This window comes from Sciurus carolinensis, chromosome 1 (assembly GCF_902686445.1).
Source record: "Sciurus carolinensis chromosome 1, mSciCar1.2, whole genome shotgun sequence".
In the NCBI taxonomy this organism is placed as follows: domain Eukaryota; kingdom Metazoa; phylum Chordata; class Mammalia; order Rodentia; family Sciuridae; genus Sciurus; species Sciurus carolinensis.
The window spans coordinates 129,686,054-129,705,356 of record NC_062213.1 but is presented as its reverse complement, the minus strand read 5'-3'; the positions used below and the strand labels follow the sequence as shown (position 1 = coordinate 129,705,356).

At 39.1% G+C, this 19,303-nt stretch overlaps 1 non-coding gene across 1 annotated transcript; it reads right to left on the bottom strand.

Moving 5' to 3' along the window:
• Positions 1–943: 943 nt before the first annotated feature.
• Positions 944–1,050, bottom strand: LOC124968172 (U6 spliceosomal RNA). Its single transcript, XR_007105643.1, has one exon. It is a non-coding gene; the product is annotated as a U6 spliceosomal RNA (small nuclear RNA).
• Positions 1,051–19,303: the final 18,253 nt, after the last annotated feature.

The window sequence follows — 19,303 nt, the reverse complement described above, 5'->3', positions numbered from 1 at the left end:
AAACTTCTTTTTTTTTTTCAGGTCTCAACTTTAATTCTATTGTTTTTAATTATTTATTTTTTAAAATTCATATTTATTGTAAACAAATGGGATACATCTTGTTTCTCTGTACATGAAGTAGAGGCATACCATTTGTGTAATCATGCATTTACCTAGGGTAATAGTTTTCGATTCATTCTGTTATTTTTTCCCTGCCCCCCACCCCTCTTATCCTTCTATACAGTCCCTCCTTCCTCCCTTCTTGTCCCCCTCCCACCTCCCATTATGTGTCATCATCCACTTATCAGCGAGATTATTCGTCCTTTGGTTTTTTGAGATTGGCTTATCTCACTTAGCATGATATTCTCCATTTGCCTGCAAATGCCATAATTTTAGTATTCTTTATGGCTAAGTAATATTCCATTGTATATATATACCACAGTTTCTTTATCCATTCATCAATTGAAAGGCATCTAGGTTGATTCCACAATCTGGCTATTGTGAATTGAGCGGCTATGAACATTGTTGTGGCTGTATCTCTGTAGTATGCTGATTTTAAGTCCTTGGGGTATAGGCCAAGGAGTAGGATAGCTGGGTCAAATGGTGGTTCCATTCCAAGTTTTCTAAGGAATCTCCACACTACTTTCCAGAACAGCTGCACTAATTTGCAGCCCCACCAGCAATGTATGAGTGTACCTTTTTCTCCACATCCTCACCAACACCTATTGTTGCTAGTATTCTTGATAATCACCATTCAATTTTTTTACAGACTGCATTTTGATTCATCTTATACAAATGGGGTACATCATTTCGTTTCTATGGTTGTACACAATGTAGATTCATACCACTTGTGTAATCATACATGTACATAGGGTAATGATGTCTGTCTCATTCCACCATTTTTCATACTCCACTCCCTCTCATTTCCTTCTACATAATCTAAAGTTCCTCCATTCTTCTATCACAAAATATGGAACGCTTCACGAATTTGCATGTCATCCTTGCGCAGGGGCCATACTAATCTTCTCTGTATCGTTCCAATTTTAGTATATGTTCTACTGAAGCAAGCACAAGAAACTTTTGAGCCAGGTGCAGTGGCACCCACCTGTAATCTCAGTGGCTCAAGAGGTTGAGGCAAGAGGATCATGAGTTCAAAGCCAGTCTCAGGAACTTAGTGAGGCCATAAGCAACTCAGTGAGACCCTGTCTCTAAACAAAATATTATAAAGAACTGGGGATGTGGTTCAGTGGTTAAGCACCCCCGGGTTCAATCCCCAGTGCCAAAACAAACAAGAAAGAAAGAGAGAGAGAGAGAGAGAGAGAGAGAGAAAGAAAAAGAAAAGAAAAGAAAGAAAGAAAGAAAGAAAGAAAGAAAGAAAGAAAGAAAGAAAGAAAGAAAGAAACTTCCAAATCACTGGGAACTGCACGCCAGAAAGAAAGAAAGAAAGAAAGAAAGAAAGAAAGAAAGAAAGAAAGAAACTTCCAAATCACTGGGAGCTGCACGCTTATAATCCCAACCACTCAGGAGACTTAGGTAAGATAATCACAAATGCAATTTAATGAGACCATGTTTTGAGATAAAAATTTAAAAGCAGGGCTAGTGGTGTAGCTCAGTGGTAGAGTTCTTTTTGTTTATTTTTTCTTTTCTTCTTCTCTCTGCAAAATGATGTTAGCAGTAAAATTTGAACTGTAACAGCAGGTGTGTCCTCAAAGACAATGAAGATAGAAATCCTTCTATTCCTTCTAGCGAACATAACTTTGATTCATTATCTCATGGTCCATTTGCCAAAAAAGAGAGAGAGACTGAGATGTGGATCTATGCAAATTCAAGGGCATGGTTGTACATGCAAAAATTGGAAGAAAGAACAGAACACCAAGGAATTGGTAGCTGGAGATTCAAGAAAAGGTATGTGAACGAATATCTTGGAATGATACCAGAATGTGAGAATATTTGTATCCCATGTGAATATAAAAGAGGCTTCGAGGTTGAAATGTTTTGAATTAGTGAACAATATTACCCATTTTGTGAATCCCTGTTTCTTTTCCCAAATATTTCAGTACTTGAACAATATTCAGGACATAATATGGGCTTCCTCTCAACGAAGATGATATGATCACTGCCACTGCTGAATGTCAGCCTGACCTTGAGCCCACAATTTAGTACTACACTCAACAAGAAAAGGCTGCCACCTCGTGTCAGGTTAACTACATTGCCCCTTCTATTTCTCTTCCTAAGGAATAGTAATTTGGTAATTTGTCCTTATTGGAATAGAAATTGTTTTTCCTTGGTACTAGGGATTGAAGTCAGGGGTACTTACCACTGAGTCACATGCCCAGCCCTTTTATTTTTTATTTTGAGACAGGGTCTTGCTAAGTTGCTTAGGGTCTTGCCAAGTTGCTGAAGCTGACCTTAAACTTGTGATCCTCATGCCATAGTCCCCTGAGTCACTGGGATTACAGGCATGTGCCACTGTGCCCAGTTGCAATAGAAATTTGTTCTAGATAATCTTCCATTCTTGCCTTCCATGCATCTGCCAGAAATGTTATCCAAGAATTTATTTAATCCCTCATTCACCAGCATGGTATACCATACAACATTGTTTCTGATCGAGGAACTTATTTTATAGTAAAAGAAGTAAGCCTGTGCTAATGAGATTCTCTGGTCCCCCCCAGGAATTCTAAGCAGAGTAGAGTTATTCAAGATAATATACTCAGAATTAAGGGTCCCAGAAAGAATGGGGGCCCAGTTCTTGGGAAATGGGATAGCAGGAATGAGGGGGGAAAGCAGGACCTTGGCTTCTTTCAGAAGGGTTTAAGATTGAACCCTTTCCTGCAGTGAGACCCAGCAAAAAGGAAAGCAGAAGAAGACTTGGCTTCTTTACACCAAGGCCCTTAATGGTTCATGTTCAGAGTAGCATTGCAGCATTTAGGGTTGCTCTGAACTGGGAGTATCCAAACCCTGTCATATCCCTGATCTGTCAACATGCCCTTAAAAAAAAAAAAAATCTTTATTAGTTGTTGATGAACATTTATTTATTAGTTTGTATGCAATGCTGAGAATTGAACCTAGTGCCTCACACACACTAGGCAAGCACCCTGCCACTGAACCACAATCTCAGCCCCAACATGCCCTTTTTTAAAAAATATTTTTTTTAATCATTGGTGGACCTTTATTTACTTATTTATTTATTTATTTATTTATCTATCTATCTGCAATGCTGAGAATTGAACCCAGTGCCTCACACATGCTAGGCAAGCACCATACTATTAAGCCACATCCCCAGTCCCTCAATATGCCTTTTAAATTCAGGTCTTTGTGCCTATTTTTACACATTTTTTGTAGGCACTTCTCCATTTATTGACTATTTCTCATGCGCAGCATGTCCAGGAAATCTTCCTTTACTAGTTGCATTAGTTCTTCCTGAACCACAACTCTTTTTGTCTGCATCATTTGTTTGACATTTATCATTCATTCTTCAGTGATAAGTGAACATGTCTTTTCTTCCCAAGTGGATTCACAGGAACAATTTCATAGACCTCACAGCAGGAGCACAGTAACTGACACAGATATCTACAAATGCATGTTGAATGAGTGACAGTCTGATAACAATCAAGTGTGATAAGGAAAAGGTGCCATAGGCATTCATGGAGGGAAATCATAACAAAGCAGAGCAGGCGCTCAGCCCCCATCTGAATGAAAAAGTGAATGACTACATTGAGGAATATGTTAACATGATAGGGAGGTTGCATGGAGACAGGGCCTAAATTTTACTTAAGGAGTGGAGAAGATGTGTTGGGAAGAGAGGAGTAAGGAGCAAGGGATTCAGGGATATAGCATCTCTCTTCTCGACTGCCTTCTGCTGTGTTCCTCTCTCCTGTAATCTCCACATCCCCACTCCTGGCCCCGCCATTAATATTGCTTAATAAAGAAAAAAAATTAATGAGCAAACAAGTGCCAGAATAGACGGGAAAATAAACTTCATTTGTTACTGACATGATCACATAATATTTCCTGCTTTTGGTCTCCAGTACCATGACAAAGCAAAACACTTCGAGGAACAGTGCCCAAAACTAGGATGTGGTTTTAAGCCAGTTCTAATGGCACAGGCTCAAATTGGGCAGCCTGTGGCCTCTGCCATCATCTGGAACATGCCAAGTTTAACTCCTTCCCTAACTTTGTAGTATTCTGGGAGGCTAGGGCAGCTCCCTGGAGAATCACTCTGGATTAAAATCAGTTCAGATAGAATGAAAGCTCGAGACAAACCAAAATCCAGGACCCTCTGTGAGGCAAGCTTAGGTAAACGCAAATTTTCCATGATTTTTTGACCCTGCTATATCAGGAGCTGGCTAAAGTCCTGTGTTTTTCACTTAGTCGTTTTTTATGTCCCAGGGATAGGGGGTTGGGATTTCCATGGAAAGGAGAAGGTACATATTGGCCTAGTTATTCAAAGTCTCAGACACTCTGGAAGGATCTGGGTGAGTACAGCATTTTAGCAAGCTTAGCCCACTGGCTCCTAGATCCTGTGCCTGGGATAAGATCTTTACATAGGAGACCTCTAGAGGGAAGCCAGGCTGTCCAGTCCAAGCCACAGATGCCTGTTCTATAGCCCACACTTTCCTGCCTGTCATCCAGCAGATCTATCTATATATCACAGAATCATCTCCATTTCTTCTAAATCATTGTTTTTCCTGAGTCAGGACTCTTCTTATGAGGATCATTCATTTTCTTTAATATCACTCCATTGACTGTCTTCAAAAGTGGATGAACCATCATGCATTCCACCAGCAATGAACAAAAGGTACTGACTTTCTTCATTCTTCAGCAATTGGTATTTTCCTGAGTTTGAATTGATTGACAACACCCTGTTCTCCCCCAGCTGCTGACAGGGTGCACTCTGAAATCTACCTTCTCTGATTCATGCGAAGCATCCCACGTTCTACCTGTGCAAGTGTGCACCATGCCCACAGAGAGCTTTGTTTTCAGCATGACCTCACTGAAGGGGCATTGCTTCACCTTTGGGACAACTTGAAGTTAAAGCAAAAGGATTTATACCCTATTTCTCACTCTGTACAATAATCAACTCAAAATGGATCAAAGACCTAAATGTAAATCCTGAAACTTTGAAATTGCTAAAGGAAAATAAAGAGGAAACACTTCAAAACATAGGCATAGACAGTGACTTCCTGAGTAGGACTCCAGTAGCTCAGAAAATAATAACGAGAATTGACAAATGAGATTGCCTCAAATTAAAAATCTGTACAGCAAAGGAAATAATGGAGAGTGAAGAGAGCCTGCAAAATGGGAGAAAATCTTTGTCAACTATTCTTCCAAGAGAGGATTAACATCTAAAATATATAAAGAACACAAAAACAACCCAATGAATGGACAAATGAATTCAACAGACACTTCTCAAAAAAAAAAAAGAAGTATGAAGTCAATAATTCTATGAAAAATGTTGAACATTGTTAGCCATCAGGAAAATGCAAATTAAAACTACTGAGATTCCATTGCATCCCAATCAGAATAGCTAGCATCAAGAATGCAAAAGACGGCGATCCAAGATGGCGGCCTAGAGGGAGACTGCACCCCCTGTCGCTCCAGAACCCAGGAGTTAAGAAGGGGAGGCATTGAGAGACTCGGACTGAAATAGAGCCACGGGTGAGTCTGCCCACTGGGTAAAGCTCGGCCCGGGGGGCAGGCCCAGATAGAGGTGGCTTATTGGAGCCGGGCAGGGCAGCTAGAGTCTTCCCAAGGTAGCCTTCCACACTCCGGCAGTGAGCTCCTCCCACACGGCCAGCTGCACGGTGCAGGCCCACAGTGAGAGCATTTCAGCACAGAGCCAGTTCCAAATCGTGGAACCAGTAGGGGGCTAGGGGCAGTTTTCTTCGGATACGCTGCTTTATCAGATTCCTCCAAGACATCAGGCTACTGAAGGCTGGGAGGTGATACACTGGAAATCTACCGGGACACTATAAGCCAATAGCGGAAAACTGCAATATCTCAGGGTCCCACTGACAACTGACCAATATGAGAAAACAAGGGAAGAAAATGTCCCAAACAAACCTAGATACTACATCAATAAAACCCAATGACAGCACAGCAGAAGAAATGTCAGAAAGGGAGTTCAGAATGTACGTAATTAAAACGATCAGGGAAGCTAATGAGGAGATGAAAGAGCAAATGCAGGCATTGAAGGAGGAGATGAAAGAGCAAATGCAGGCATTAAATGATCGCACCAATCAACAGTTAAAAGACCAAATACGGGAAGCAAGAGATCATTTCAATAAAGAGTTAGATATACTGAAAAAAAAACCAAACTGAAATACTTGAAATGAAGGAAACAATAAACCAAGTTAAAAACTCCATAGAAAGCATAACCAATAGAATGGAGCACCTGGAAGACAGAACCTCAGACATTGAAGACAAATTATTTAATCTTGAAAGCAAAGTTGGCCAAACAGAAAAGATGGTAAGAAATCATGAACAGAATCTACAAGAATTATGGGATATCATGAAAAGGCCAAATTTAAGAATTATTGGGATTGAGGAAGGCTTAGAGAAACAAACCAAAGGAATGAACAATCTATTCAATGAAATAATATCAGAAAATTTCCCAAATCTGAAGAATGAAATGGAAAACCAAATACAAGAGGCTTATAGAACTCCAAACATACAAAATTACAACAGACCCACACCAAGGCACATTATTATGAAAATACCTAACATACAAAATAAAGACAGAATTTTAAAGGCCGCGAGAGAAAAGAATCAAATTACATTCAGAGGGAAACCAATAAGAATATCAGCAGATTTTTCAATCCAGACCCTAAAAGCCAGAAGGGCCTGGAACAACATTTTTCAAGCCCTGAAAGAAAACGGATGCCAACCAAGAATCTTATACCCAGCAAAACTTACCTTCAAATTTGACAATGAAATAAGATCCTTCCATGATAAACAAAAGCTAAAGGAATTTACAAAAAGAAAGCCAGCATTACAGAACATTCTCAGCAAAATATTCCATGAGGAAGAGATGAAAAACAACGATGCAAATCAGCAACAGGAGGCGCTAGCCTAAAGGAATAGCCAAATAAAGGAGAAACCAAATCATGCCAAAAACAAATATGAGTCAATTGACTGGGAATACAAATCATATCACAATAATAACCCTGAATGTTAATGGCCTGAATTCATCAATCAAAAGACACAGACTGGCAGATTGGATTAAAAAGAAAAATCCAACAATATGCTGCCTGCAAGAGACTCACCTCATAGAAAGAGACACCCATAGACTAAAGGTGAAAGGATGGGGAAAAACATACCATGCACACGGACATAGCAAAAAAGCTGGAGTATCCATCCTCATCTCAGATAATGTGGACTTCAAACCAAAACTAGTCAGAAGGGATAAAGAAGGACATTACATGCTGCTTAAGGGAAGCATAAATCAGCAAGACATAACAATCATAAATATCTATGCCCCGAACATTGGCTCATCCACGTACGTCAAACAAATCCTTCTCAATTACAGAATTCAAATAGACCACAACACAATCATACTAGGCAATTTTAACACACCTCTCTCACCACTGGATAGATCGTCCAAACAAAAATTGAATAAAGAAACTATAGATCTCAACAACACAATCAGCAATTTAGACTTAACAGACATATATAGAATATACCATCCAACAAAGAACGAATACACTTTCTTCTCAACAGCACATGGATCCTTCTCTAAAATAGACCATATTTTATGCCACAAAGCTACTGTTAGCAAATACAAGAAGATAGAGATACTACCTTGTACTCTATCAGATCATAATGGATTGAAATTAGAAATAAATGACAGAATAAAAAACAGAAACTTCTCCAATACTTGGAGACTAAATAATACACTATTATACGATGAATGGATAACAGAAGACATCAGGAGGGAAATAAAAAAATTCTTAGAAGTAAACGAGAACAAAGACACATCATATCAAAATCTCTGGGACACTATGAAAGCAGTACTTAGAGGAAGATTTATTTCATGGGGTGCATTCAAAAAAAGAAGTAGAAATCAACAAATAAACGACTTAACACTACAGCTCAAAGCGCTAGAAAAAGAAGAGCAGACCAATACCAAAAGTAGTAGAAGACAGGAAATAGTTAAAATCAGAGCCGAAATCAACGAAATCGAAACAAAAGAAACAATTGGAAAAATTAACAAAATAAATAGTTGGTTCTTTGAAAAAATAAATAAAATTGATAAACCCTTAGCCACACTAACAAAGAGAAAGAGGGAGAAAACTCAAATTACTAAAATTCGGAATGAACACGGAAACATCACAACAGACACGAGTGAAATACAAAACATAATTAGAAGCTATTTCGAAAATCTATACTCCAACAAAACAGAAAACCTCAAAGACATCAACAAATTTCTAGAGACATATGAATTACCTAAACTGAACGAGGAGGACATACACAACCTAAATAAACCAATTTCAAGCAATGAAATAGAAGAGGTCATCAAAAGCCTACCAACAAAGAAAAGTCCAGGACCAGATGGGTTCTCAGCCGAGTTCTACAAAACCTTTAAAGAAGAGCTCATTCCAATACTCCTCAAACTATTCCATGAAATAGAAGAGGAGGGAACCCTCCCAAACTTGTTCTATGAAGCCAATATCACCCTGATACCTAAACCAGACAGAGACACATCGAGGAAGGAAAATTTCAGACCAATATCCTTAATGAACATCGATGCAAAAATTCTCAACAAAATTTTAGCAAATCGCATACAAATATATATTAAAAAGATAGTGCACCACGATCAAGTGGGTTTTATCCCAGGGATGCAAGGTTGGTTCAACATTCGGAAATCAATAAATGTCATTCACCATATCAACAGACTTAAAGTTAAGAATCACATGATTATTTCAATAGATGCAGAAAAAGCATTCAATAAAATACAGCATCCCTTCATGCTCAAAACACTAGAAAAAATTGGGGTAGTGGGAACATTCCTAAACATTATAAAGGCAATCTACGCTAAGCCCATGGCTAATATCATTCTAAATGGTGAAAAACTGAAAGCGTTCCCCCTAAAAACTGGAACAAGGCAGGGATGCCCTCTTTCACCACTTCTATTCAACATCGTCCTTGAGACTCTAGCCAGAGCAATCAGACAAACCAAAGAAATTAAAGGGATACGAATAGGAAAAGAAGAACTCAAACTATCCCTGTTCGCTGATGACATGATTATATATTTAGAGGAACCTGGAAATTCCACCAGAAAACTTTTAGAACTCATAAGTGAATTCAGTAAAGGAGCAGGTTACAAGATCAATGCTCATAAATCCAATGCATTTTTATACATAAGTGATGAATCTTCAGAAAGAGAAATTAGGAAAACTACCCCATTCACAATAGCATCGAAAAAAATAAAATACTTGGGAATCAATCTCACAAAAGAGGTGAAAGACCTCTACAATGAGAACTACAGAACACTAAAGAAAGAAATTCAAGAAAACCTTAGAAGATGGAAAGATCTCCCATGTTCCTGGATAGGCAGAATTAATATCGTCAAAATGGCTATACTACCTAAAGTGCTATACAGATTCAATGCAATTCCAATTAAAATCCCAATGATGTACCTTGCAGAAATAGAGCAAGCAATTATGAAATTCATCTGGAAGAATAAAAAACCTAGAATAGCTAAAGCAATCCTCAGTAGCAAGAGCGAAGCAGGGGGTATTGCAATACCAGATCTTCAACTCTACTACAAAGCAATAGTAACAAAAACGGCATGGTATTGGTACCAAAATAGACAGGTAGATCAATGGTACAGAATAGAGGACATGGACACAAACCCAAATAAATACAATTTTCTCATACTAGACAAAGGTTCCAAAAATATGCAATGGAGAAAAGATAGCCTCTTCAACAAATGGTGCTGGGAAAACTGGAAAACCATATGCAATAGAATGAAATTAAACCCCTATCTCTCACCCTACACAAAACTCAACTCAAAATGGATCAAGGACCTTGGAATCAGACCAGAGACCCTGCATCTTATAGAAGAAAAAGTAGGTCCAAATCTTCAACTTGTTGGCTTAGGATCAGACTTCCTTAACAGGACTCCCATAGCACAAGAAATAAAAGCAAGAATCAACAACTGGGATAGATTCAAACTAAAAAGCTTTCTCTCAGCAAAGGAAACTATCAGAAATGTGAAGAGAGAGCCTACAGAGTGGGAGAATATTTTTGCCAACCATACCTCAGATAGAGCGCTAATTTCCAGAATCTATAAAGAACTCAAAAAACTCTACACCAAGAATACAAATAATCCAATCAACAAATGGGCTAAGGAAATGAACAGACACTTCACAGAAGAAGATGTACAAGTAATCAACAGATATATGAAAAAATGTTCAACATCCCTAGTAATAGGAGAAATGCAAATCAAAACTACCCTAAGATTTCATCTCCCCCCAATTAGAATGGCGATTATCAAGAACACAAGCAACAATAGGTGTTGGCGAGGATGTGGTGAAAAAGGAACACTCATACATTGCTGGTGGGGTTGCAAATTAGTGCAGCCACTCTGGAAAGCAGTGTGGAGATTCCTCAGAAAGCTTGGAATGGAAACACCATTTGACCCAGCTATCCCACCCCTTGGCCTATACCCAAAGGACTTAAAATCAGCATACTACAGAGATACAGCCACATCAATGTTCATTGCTGCTCAATTCACCATAGCCAGATTGTGGAACCAACCTAGATGCCCTTCAGTTGATGAATGGATAAAGAAACTGTGGCATATTTATACAATGGAATATTACTCCGCAATGAAGAATGATAAAATTATGGCATTTGTAGGCAAATGGTCGAAATTGGAGAATATCATGCTAAGTGAGATAAGCCAATCTCAAAAAACTAAAGGACGAATGATCTCGCTGATAAGCGGATGAGGACATATAATGGGGGTGGGAGGGGTTAGCATTAGGTTTAGGGTTAGGTTTAGAGTTAGGCTAAGGAGAGCGGTAAGAATGAAGGAAAGAAGGACTGTATAAAGGGAAAAGGGTGGGAGGGGTGGGGGGAAGGGAAAAAAAAGAAACATCATTACCCTATGTAAACGTAAAAAAATAAAAAATAAAAAAAATAAGGGGGAATCTACGGTATATCTCCCAACTCTACAAACCACCAAAAAAAAAAAAAAAAAAAGAATGCAAAAGACAATAAATACTGCAAGGATATGGGAAAGAATAAACCTTATAACTGTTGCGGAATGTTAATTAGTACAGCCACTATGGAACTCAGCATGGAGGTTCCTAAAAAACTAAAAATAGAAACATCATAGGACATAGCTATATCACTCCTGAATATACACCCAGAGGAATTAAAAACAGCATACTATAGAGATAACTGCATACCCATGATTATCTGGCACAATTCACAATAGCGAAGTTATGGAATCAGCCTAAATGACCATGAGCAGATGAATGGATAAAGAAAATGTGGTATAGCCAGGCATGGTGGCACACACCTGTAATCCCAGCAACTCAGGAGACTGAGTCAGGAGGTTCGAAAGTTTGAGGCTAGCCTTAGCAACTTAATGAGGCCCTATGCAACCTCATGAGAACCTGTCTTAAAATAATAAATTAAATAGGGCTGGGACTTTAGCTCAGTGGAAAACCACCCTGGGTTCAATCCCAATCCCCAGTACTGCCCCGCCCCAAAAAAGAAAATGTGATATATATACATAATGGAATATTATTCAGTCATAAAAAAGAATGAAATCATGTCATTTGCAGGGAAATCATCATGTTAAGTGAAGTAAGCCAGATTCAAATAGACAAGTATGGCATGCTTCCCTTCATATGTGGAATCTTGGAGTGAGGAGATGAACCAAAAATAACAGGGAGGCCATTAGAGAAGAGGAAGGTGATCAGGAGAGGGGAAGTGGAGGGCAAAGGTAGATGTAATGAAAGTATGTTATTTGCATGTAGGAATATGCCACAATGAAACCCATTATTCTGCATAATTAGAATGTACTAATGAAAAACCTAAAAAATAAATAAATAAATTCTAAGGATGTTCAAACACCAAAAAAATTCTATTAATAATTTTTATTATTTATTATTAATTCTTTGCCTAAGTTTTTCTTTACTTCCTGGTTTCTACTTTTGCCTTTTTTTTTTTTTTTTTTTTTTTTTGCGGTGCTGGGGATTGAACCCAGGGCCTTGCACTTTCAAGGCAAGCACTCTACCAACTGAGCTACATCCCCAGCCCTCTTTTGCTTTTCTTAACTAGATTTTTTCTAATTAATTGTCCATCACCTTTCTTGCTTGCAAACACACAAAAAAAATTACTTAAAAAAATTTTTTTTTAGTTGTCAATGAATCTTTTTTTTTTTTAATTTATTAAAAAGAAATTGGTGCCGAATCAAGCCCAGGGTCTCTCACATGCCAGGCAAGTGCTCTACCACTGAGTCACAACTCCAGCCCCGTTTTTTTTTTTTTTTTTTTTTTTTTTTTTTTTTTTTAAGAGACAGGATCTTGCTATGTCAACCAGATTGGTCTCGAACTCCTGACCTCAAGTGATCCTTAAGTGATCCTCTTAACCTCCCAAGTAGCTGGTACTATAGGCATGTGCTCCTGTGCCCAACTAAAAATTATTTCTTTAGAGGTACATTATGCCAAAGGTTTTTTTTTTTTTTAATTGTTGTTCCCTTTTTAGAATTCTTTTTGCTCTTATAAAATTAAGTTTTTTCATGAATTAATTTCATCAGGCAGTTTTAATTCTGTTTACTATTTATAAGCTTGGGAGCTGATTAATATTCAGGGTTTTCCTTCTTTTATGTAAGATCCTTTCTAAAAATTAGGCCATGACAGTTTGCCAAGCGAAAAAAGAAAAGGGCAACTGCAAAAAGCATCGCCACTGAGATTTGACTAAAAAGTTCCAATAGTGTTGAATAGTGCCATGGTCACTGCAGATTCCACTGCTTTCCTTATGATTCTCAATCTGAGACTGAGACATTAGAAGACTTATCCATTGCCAGGAACTGTAGTTATTAAATGGTTCATAAACCCAGAGAATCCAATTTCTTTTCTTGGTGAGATATTAAACAGAACTTTAGACACCTACAAAACCTCAGATGCTTTCCTCACTTTTCTCCTACAAGACAGATCTAAAAGAAAGGGGATTGAAAATTATCTGTTCTGCCAAGTCTCACGATATTTGTTTTATGTATGGAAGTCTCAGATAATCCTCAAAATGACCTCATTGCGCACATTTGACAAATAGGAAAATTGAGGATCAGAGTAGTTAAGTAACAACCAAAATCACTGGTAAACTGATTAGTTGGTGGATTGGCAGAGTGGATCCAATCTCAGATCTGCCTACCTTTAAGGCCTGGGTTATTCTAATGTATACATTGCCCAGGAAAAGATCAGGGTTCCTTATCTAAGACAGAAAGAGTCAGCAATAAATGTTTTATTCAGGTGCCCACAAAATTTAAGAGTTCAAGGCAAAGCAAGAATTATAAATTAATTATAAACTAGACCTAAAGAGGTCAGGGTGACGTAAAGCTCTCAGGGAAGGTCAGAAATTATGCAAACTTTGGGGACATAGAGGTGGAGTTCGTGGCGGGTCAGAAGAGTATGTGGGCAGAGTGAGGTTCTATTAGGATTCAATCAGAAAACAACAGCTGTCTGACCCACACTGCTGCCTTTATATGGGTGGTGCCTGACTCTGCAAAACCGTGAAAGGAAAGTGTGAGAGCATCTCCCAGTCCTTTGTGAAATTCATCCTGCCACCTTCTATGTTTCCACTCAGTCTTGTCTCTCTGGATCTCCCTTCCCTCACTCCATCTAACGTGGCCGATATTGAGCCCCTTTGCCCTGATGACCTATTTGGACACTTAGCTGGTTCAGACTGGTTCTCAGTTTTGAACACAGTTCTAGAATTAGCCCTCTAGCCTCTTGCTTCCAATTCTGTGAAGAAATACCTGTGCCTCTGCCATCCACTTACCTGTGGGAGTTAGGCCAATTTCCCTGCATGGAAGGGCAGTCTGACCCAGGTCAGACACAGGGATCAAAGTGTGTTAGTCAGCTTTCTGTCTCTGTGGCAAAATATGAGATAACAACTCAGAAGAGGAAAGATTTATTTTGACTCACAGCACTGGAGGTTGTCTATGATCATCTGGCTCCATTGTTTCAGGCCCTTGTGAGACAGAGCATAACGGTGGTAAGTGGTAGAAAAAAGTGGCTCACATCATGGTGGACAGGAGGCAAAGAGAGAGAAAGAGGGAAAGGGAGATAAAGAGGAAACAGGGAGGAGGAGGAAAAGGACTGGGGAAAATATACCCCATTCAAGGAACAATGACCTGCTTCCTCTAACTAGGCCCCACCTCCTCAAGTTTCCAGACCTCCCAATAACACAGCCAGCTGGGGACCAGGCCTCAACACAGGAGCCTTTAGGGGACATTCCAGATCCAAACTATAACACAGAGTGAGGTCAGAAATAAGTGAGGATTGAAAAGCAAAAACAAGAAGGCAGGTAAACAGTCATAAAACCATCCTGGAGCCCCCAGGACTGAGAATTATCCAGGGAAAAGTTTTTGAGGGACTATGTGGACTTTAGAACCTTATGGTTTTACTGTCAATGATTAACAGGAATTAACTTTAATAAAAAAATGGTTTTACTAAAATTTCTTTTCATACATCTTGACTGATTTGTTCTGTGGTGGGAGGACTTAATGCCAATGTGTGGAGTTGTCCAGAGAGAGATTTTTCTGAGGTTCCTAGTGGAAGTTCAAAGCAGAACAAAGGAAACAAGGTACTCAAGTCCTTTTTGCTCTGGGCATGTCTGACACAAGACATAAGTTAGCTATGTTGTATATAATTAGTGAAACCCACTCTCCAGCTACATTGTAGCCATGTTAAGTCCTGGAGACCCAAATAACCAAGGGATAAAGCCAGGTAAATACTCCGGGCTTTGTTCCAGAACTTAATCCCAAATGCTCTTGGTTTTTTTTCTATTCTGGTAAGCTGTGTTAGAAATCATGTAAACCATAAAAATTTTCTTTATCCTCCTCCCATAGTAGGAGAACCAGGTCTAAGACCTACCCCTAGAGCTCACTTTCCTGGGACTCACCCCAGTCATCAGCCCTTTCTGTAATCCTCTTTTCACTCCTGAGCCTTCAGAGCCTGAATGACAACCCCAGGCAAATCTGCTCACATGGCTACCTAGATTTCTAGAAGCATAGTGTGAACCCATCTACAAGGTAACCAAGAGCAGAATTAATCTCTTAGCTCTTCCAAATGACATGGAGATGCCCACAGAAGTCTGGTGGGGACTTATTCCTGAGTTCACATGAGGTATTTCCTGAAGAAACGCTGCCAGAAACACTTGTGTGGAGTTGGGAGGGAGAACATTGTAGCGGGGTGAAGTCATGAATAGGTGGAGATCATGAGCTCACAAGATATGCATAAAAACGCCTATATGACCTCATTTGTACTTACAGACTAGAGACTTGGGGATGTTCAGATTTCATGAAAGAAACTGAAGAGGCTCTCTAACTTTTTAAAGTTGATTTCATGTAAAGAAGGGATAGGGAAACTCTATTTCAGTTTAATTTTTTCAGGCCCACAGAGTAATTCTATGTGTGAATATTTTTAAAGTAGAATCCCCCATTCATTTACACCTCATGTAGCAATATTCCAAATGATCTTGAAATGAATATTTCAAGCCATGTAACTTGACTCATTTCTCAATAATACATGATACAACACTCCCTGCTTTTCATAACAGGAAATAAGAGTTTTTCTAGTTTAAAGTAATGATAGAGGAATTTAAAACTGCTTAGACATCCAAATTCTAGATAGAACGTTCTCTTTTAAAAAATAAGGTGCTGGGGATGGTAGTTCAGTGGTAGAGCTTGTGCTTGGTACATGTGAGGCTCTGGATTCAATCCCCAGCACCAAAACGAACAAACAAACAAACAGATAAACAGTTCTGGTATTCACAGTACTTTTTAATCTAAAAGGTTGTACTTTTAAAAGAATGATATTGGGCTGGGGATGTATTTCATTGGTAGAGCACTTGCCTAGCATATGTAAGACTCTGAGTTTGGTGCTGCTTGGGAATTTGACAATAATGGCAGTCATTTTTAAAAATTTCACCCTCCATTTCTTCATCTTCCTTTCTTTTTGCCATCATCTCTCTTGCCCTTGAATGATTATAATTCAGAACAAGATTTTGAAAGTCAATTTTTATTTTTGTTAAATAGAACTTTCAGTTCTCTAGTTTGTTTGTTTGTTTTCATTCCAGCACTGGAGATTGAACCCAGGGCCTTGCCTATGCTAGACAAGCGCTCTACCACTGAACCACATTCCCAAGTCCTTGTTCTTTGTTCTTAATTTTCAAAACTAACAGGCTAAATTAAGGTACCTTTGGCTTCTAAGACTTTTGGTTGAAACTTCTTTGTTGCTATTGAAGCTTGATAGTTCAAGGGTTTGGAAACCAATCTTCCCCTGTTCTTCATACAGCTTCCCTCCTTCTCCTCTCATTGTTCTTTCCTTTCCAAGGGGAGGACTGTTACAGGTGGTGCTAGGGTGGCAGGGACCAAGCTGGAGGGGGAGAAGTAAAGGAAAGAAGGGATAGACAGCATTCCACTTTCTTTGTATCCACCTCACACCCTGCTGTTGACCTGTGTACATCACTAATCTCAGACAGCAGTGCTGCTCCAAGATACTATTTGATAATCAACTTTCTAAATAGAGAAAAAGTACTTGATTTTTTTAAAACTTGGAGACAAATATTCTACTTAAGAAAACAGATTGACATTTATACTGACTTGAAAATGCTGTGACATTTTTGGGAATTGCTGGGCTCAAATGGCTTTCTGGAGTTAGGGAACCAAAGAACCTGCCAGATGACATTTTTTGCTCAAGGGAGGGAGGAGGTATAGAAAAGAAGGCAATTTGGATTCTCAGCTGAATGTCTGGCTTAGATGTTAAGCCTCTTTGGCAGAGAATGTGCTTTCTTGCTCCTGTTTTTGGTACAGTGCCAAGGGAACTGTCAGACCACAAGTAATCATTGTTAACTTGCAGTGGAAACCAGAGCCATTAAGAAAAATATTAAAAGTCTATTCCAGGACCATAATATTTTAGAGGGGACAGAAATAAGATACCTGTCCAACCTGTTTTAAAAGGCACAGATGAAAAATATACTGAGCAGCTGAATTTTTAAGAAAGAATGACAAATTTTGCATATAATTTGTCATGGATTTAAAAAGACAATGTGCTTAGAATAACAAAGTTGCTGTAACTTCAATAATACAAAAAACAGAGGCGGAAAGTCTAGATAATTCAGAGTCATGATGCAGCAGAATAATAGTGTTAACGGGCCAGAATTCCCTGTCCTGATGCATTTAGGCTCCAGAGAGTTGCCCTGGTTGTCTTTGCAGAAAAAAACCATGCTTGTGCAGGCTGCCAACTGAATTCCTTTGAACTCCCATGTAAAATCTTTACTTCTCAAAAATGCATTTTAGAAGACTTTGCTAAAATTTGGGCAAAATCTGAAGATCCCAAAAGGTTATTTTCATCAGAATTTACAACTAAAATTCCTAAGTAACATATAAAGATAGGTGAAAGTCTCATAACAAAAAATGATAAGCATTTGAGGTGATGGATAAGCATTTGAGGTGATGGAAATGTTAATTAGCTTGATGTAACCGCTTTATAAAGTATACATGTATTAAAACATCACATTGTATATCACAAATATACACAATTTTTGTCAGCATTGCCTTAATTAAAAAACAAAACAAACAAACAAAAACACTGATGGGTGGAAGCACTTCCTTCAACAGCTGAGAACATTTTCCTTCTCCTATGTTTGTTTTGCAAGTAGAATGTTTGAAATTCTACCCCTGAGCATACCAAGAGGTAAGAATTTTTACTGCCCTGGCTTCTTCCCTCTGAGTCCCTTGATCAAAGATTACAGCTTCTCTAAGTGACCTCTCCATGTGACTATTTCCTGCTGGGTTCTGATAACTTCTCCCTCCCCTCATCCATTGTCATTAAGGTCTAGGGTTATCTTTCCTGGTTCCTCTACACACTCTCCACATCTTTATAAGTGACCTTTAAAAAATAAGCCAATTTAGAATGATTCTAGTCATTCTGCAAGTTTTATCCCAGTCTCTAAAGACATTCTAAGATACTGCAGGATAAGAAGCAGGAGATTTACTAGGTACACCTTGGAATCAAATGTGATGTCCCAGCCCATTGTTGAATTCCATCTGGTCATTATGTAGTGACCAGTCTCAGGCTCTCCCTCTGCTCCCCCAGCCTGCCAATCACCACATCATACACCTCCCTCTATTCCCACTGCCACTTATGTGGTCCAAAACACTACCATCTCTCAGCTCCTTCACATCAAGCAGACTAGTCTTCTGCACTTGTCTTGCTCCTTATCCATGTTCCACATTGCTAAGAAACCTTTCTAAACTGTGAATCTGATCATGTCATGTAGATATTGCTAACTAACTATAACTTTCCTAATGAGGAAACAAGGAAAGTTCCTTTCAGGAGGAGTGTTCTTCCTCTGTGGTTTCCTACAGTGCTTAGGCTCAAACCCAACAGTCTTACAAGGCTCAGAAGTCTCCGAAGACCCTATGAGATGTGGTTCCCGCTGAATCCACCAGCTTCATCTCTCATAACTGTTCCTCTTGCTCTCTGCTCCAGCCAGTTGACCTTCTTTCAGTTCCTGGAGTAAACTGAGCTCTTCCTAGCCTCCCACCTATTAGAAATTTTTCTTCTCCTCTCCCTCTTCTCTCATCCTTCAGGCCCCAGCTTAAATCTCATTTGCTCAGAGAAACCTTACCTGATTGATTTTTCAACCTCAAGCCCAGGCCAGACCCAGTTGCTTATTTCATCTTTTTTGTAGCGGGTATCCCAATTACAATTAATTATTTATGTGAACAGTCATTTTATTAAATGTCCAATTAACATGTCTTCCGACATTCCCTACTCCTCCCTAGTCTTGGTTGCTGGCACTGTGTACGTCAATAGCTGAAGGAACCAGCTAACTGGGTCCCAGGTCTCCACTCTCGCTACTTCCCGTTTGGTTCTCTACAAAGCTGAAACTATTTTGAAAACATAAATGGATCGTGCAACTTACCAGCTCAAGACCTTCTGGGAATTTTCCACCACACTGAGAAGACGATCCAAGACCGGCCCCTGACCTGCTGACTGGATTTGCTACTTGGGTCCCTCTGTCTTCATCCTGGCTGCTCTCCACCTCACTCAGCCTGAACATGTTCCTGCTCCCTCTG